A 4,128-nucleotide genomic window follows, 5' to 3' on the forward strand; every position below is an offset into this window, starting at 1 on the left:
TAATTCTAGCCTTAACACTAACCCAAACTCTTAACCCTGAACTCTAACCCTAATCTCTAACCCTAACTCTAACCCGAAGCTCTAATCTAGCCCTAACACAAACCCTACACCCTAACTCAAATTCTTAACCCTAACTTCAACCCTAATCATAATCTTAACACTCACCCTAAACCCTAAACCCTAGCCCAAATCCTAAACCAAATCAGGTCATTTCACAGCGTGAACTACGGATGTTGCAGTAGATTGCACGCTAATGTAGCCCCAACATATTTTCATCAGGACTGGGATTAAGAGGCAATTACAAATGCCAGGGGAAATATATATCACTGAATATAAAGCAGTAATTAATGATCTTGGGGTAAACTGGTAGACTACATCAGAGACAGAAGACAAACCGGAATAGGGCGGTATGGAAAACAACTGATCGTTCTACCGTGCGTAACTTTCTAAGAGGTAACCCTTAAGCAGAAAACGATGAAGAGATAAAGTCGTCATAGATGTAAGTTAGGCTTCTTGAGTGATGGAATAGTTTGATTAACTTTTACTCCACTAAAATACTAAAACTTTAAACCATTTTAATTATGAACTTATGGGGAAAGTGAATTTCATTTTCATAGTTAGTAAACAAAACTTAATCCATATCCCAAATTTGAAAACAATTGGAACAAAATTGTAGACAGTCGCGATAACCACAAAGATCCCTGCTTTATAATACATTAATCCATCGGTTTAGTAAGAAAACATGGAGCGATTAGTGTTTTGTTTGCTAACAGGGTCATAGAAACGCCAAAAGAAATTATCATCATAGTCATCATCAACATCATTATCGTCATCATCATTAACTTCATTATCGTCGTCATCATCAACATCGTTATCGTCGTCGTCATCTTGATTATATTAACAGCTGTCGTTTTCAAAAAACGAGCTGGTTTCTCCACTTCACTATAACATGAATATGATATCAGACATGATTGAAGTTGGCAAATTTGAAGGAGTTCAGGCAGGTGGACAAGTGGCCGTGATCGTCTAGTGGTTAGGACCCCACGTTGTGGCCGTGGTAACCCAGGTTCGAATCCTGGTCACGGCAGTCCACTTTAAATTTGTTTTATGTTATTTCACATTGCGACTTCGTACCCTGAAAATGAATCTTCACCATATCTATGTTTTTGTCGGCCACTCTCCCTTCAACAAGGTCTTCCTATGACTTCGATGCCGGGCATTGTCTTCGTAATTTTCGCTATTATTTACAGAAAACAGTCCTTTAAGAACTGACTATCCATCAAGAAGGCGGCGAGCTGGCAGAAACGCTAGCACGCCGGGCGAAATGCGTAGCGGTATTTCGTCTCCCGCTACGTTCTGAGTTCAAATTCCGCCGAGGTCGACTTTGCTCTTCATCCTTTCGGAGTCGCTAAATTAAGTACCAGTTACGCACTGGGGTCGATATAATCGACTTAATCCGTTTGTCTGTCTTCGTTTGTCCCCTCTGTGTTTAGCCCCTTGTGGGTAATAAAGAAATAGGTATTTCGTATTCCGCTACGTTCTGAGTTCAAATTCCGCCGAGGTCGACTTTGCCTTTCATCCTTTCGGGGTCGATAAATTAAGTACCAGTTACGCACTGGGGTCGATATAATCGACTTAATCCGCTTGTCTGTCCTTGTTTGTCCTCTCTGTGTTTAGCCCCTTGTGGGTAGTAAAGAAATAGGTAATACTTTCGGAATTAATTGGAGACTTAAATATATTGCGAACAAACCCTCTAAGGATCATCAGGGGGTCCCTTATTAAGGTAATAAAATTAAAAATCCCGAAAAGTAAAAGTTGGGCTGCCGTGACCAGGATTCGAACCTGGGTTACCACGGCCACAACGTGGGGTCCTAACCACTAGACGATCACGGCCAACTGCCCAACTAGTTAATAAGTGTCATATTGTAGAAATTCAATCTAATCTATTCTGACAATTAGATTCAGTGAGATGCAGTTTATTTCATTTTTTTTTGTATTCTTGTTACTTATGTTGCTAACCTTCCTACAATTTGTCCTTCGAGAAATTCATCGATTAATTGTCTGTTGCCTGACTCAAAATCCAACAGAAATAAATATAAATTTGATTTTTATATATAGAAGTCGCTTCGACAAAAATGAAAGTTTTTTTTAAGCACTTTCCAACTAAAGTGAAAGTGACGTCATGAAAAGCGCGCAAAAGTAAAACAAGAGACACAGCGAAATCAGTTGTATTTTGGCATAATTACACAATTGTGCCCCGTCGAATTTCTTACCTCATAACTTTCAGAAAGATTAGTATTTTTTAACGGAATTTTCTAATTTTTCGCAAATATCATTCATGGGCGTGTGTGTGTGTGTGTGTGTGTGTGTGTGTGTCAGTGTGTGGTTAACCAAACTGGTCACTCTTTCCTGAAGCGTAACAAACCTTGGACAACGGCAAAGCATTCATGTACAAAGTAGCCACTATGTACAGTTCTCAAACCTCGCGTTACGTACTCCTCAGCTTACGGGCGCCAGCTTAGATGAGGCCCACTTAGTGGACTGGTCAAAGAGGACAAAAAAGGTTATGTGGTGGATGAGGTTTTGAGGACTGAAGACAAGTACTTTCCTCTTCGGTCAAGCCCTGGGGGGATTAAAGGCAAAACTTCCGCCCGTCCCCCCACCAAAAAACACATAGGTTTTTCTTAATTTATTTTTCGACATACTGTAGGCTCAGGAGTGGCTGTGTGGTAAGTTGCTTGCTTACCAACCACATGGTTCCAGATTCAGTCCCACTGCGTGGCACCTTGGGCAGACCAAAGCCTTCTGAGTGGATTTGGTAGACGGAAACTGAAAGAAGCCCGTCGTATATATATATATATATATATATGCGTATGTGTATGTGTCCAACATCGCTTGACAACCGATGCTGGTATGTTTACGTCCCCGTAACTTAGCGGTTCGACAAAAGAGACAGATAGAATAAGTACTAGGCTTACAAAGTATAAGTCCTGGGGTCGATTTGCTCGACTAAAGGCGGTGCTCCAGCATGGCCGTGGTCAAATGACTGAAACAAGTAAAAGAGAGAAAGAGTAAAGAGTAAACCCCCCTTTTCGGCTACGGGGAATACGAATCTGCAAAAAAAAAAGTGGTAAAAATCGGCATTTTTAAATTGGTTATACTTGTCTGCTAGAGATGACAGCCGTTCTTTCAAGTCCTCTTGTTTGTTATGTATTGCGATCTCGGACGAACGACTGTCATCTCTAGCAGACAGGAATAAACAGTACTGACGAAGGGTAAAACCCAGAAACCAGCTGGTCTACTGGATCCTGTCGACGCTCGATGGGAGCCGTTCGCTCCCTTGTTTACAGTCTAACGGACACAGATAGTGTGTCGTTAACCAACAGGTTGAGATGTCCTCCTGGGGGTAAAAACAGTAGTAACTCTGTTCTGTACGGAACAACCACGTTCAGGTAGTAACAACCATTACTTTTCGGTGGAGTTACTTCGTGCATCTTGTATAGGGATTTTAGAATTATCTAATTTGCTTGCAAAATAAAGGATGTTTCTTTTATCTTCTTGAGGGGGATGGATGAGTGACCGGAAGGGAGATGAAGTGACGTCGCCTCCAGGGACTGGAAACGAGGCGAAATGGATGAGGGCCTAGGTTCGATCCAACTGAACTGTTTGAAAAACGATTATCTGAAGAGGCCGCAGTCACAGAAAGAGATCATTGAAGAGGAAGGTTAATAAAAGCGAAGAAGCGATGGGAAATCATATTAGGATACTATGTTTCAACGAAGGATATCTGATGTAAACGAAAGACCAAAACAAAGCAGGAATGCCGTGACCAGAATTCGAAACTGGGTTCCCACGTTCACAACGGGGAAGTCGTAACCACTAGACGATCACAGCCATATCTACAGATGCCAAACGGATCGCACGTTAATCAATTTCAGCCGCATCTTGAAGACATGTGATATCGTTAAGTGAACAAATTTGGTCAACGTGTGTCATCCTGCAAGAATAGATGTTAGTATGATGAGGAAAGGTGACGACGATGGCTTCACATATATGTGTCCCCGAGTTCGACTCCAGTGTGCGGCAGCTGCGACAGGTGTTTTTCGGATTTAGTCTCGGATTCACCAA

General features: G+C 41.7%; 2 non-coding genes across 2 annotated transcripts; one reads left to right on the forward strand and one right to left on the reverse strand.

Annotated features, from left to right (window-relative positions):
- The first annotated feature begins 1,015 nt into the window (after nt 1–1,015).
- On the forward strand, nt 1,016–1,087 carry Trnah-gug. Its single transcript has one exon. It is a non-coding gene; the product is annotated as a tRNA-His (tRNA).
- A 734-nt stretch (nt 1,088–1,821) lies between these two features.
- On the reverse strand, nt 1,822–1,893 carry Trnah-gug. The gene has a single exon. It is a non-coding gene; the product is annotated as a tRNA-His (tRNA).
- Nucleotides 1,894–4,128: the final 2,235 nt, after the last annotated feature.

Source organism: Octopus sinensis, linkage group LG25, assembly GCF_006345805.1.
Source record: "Octopus sinensis linkage group LG25, ASM634580v1, whole genome shotgun sequence".
Classification (NCBI taxonomy): domain Eukaryota; kingdom Metazoa; phylum Mollusca; class Cephalopoda; order Octopoda; family Octopodidae; genus Octopus; species Octopus sinensis.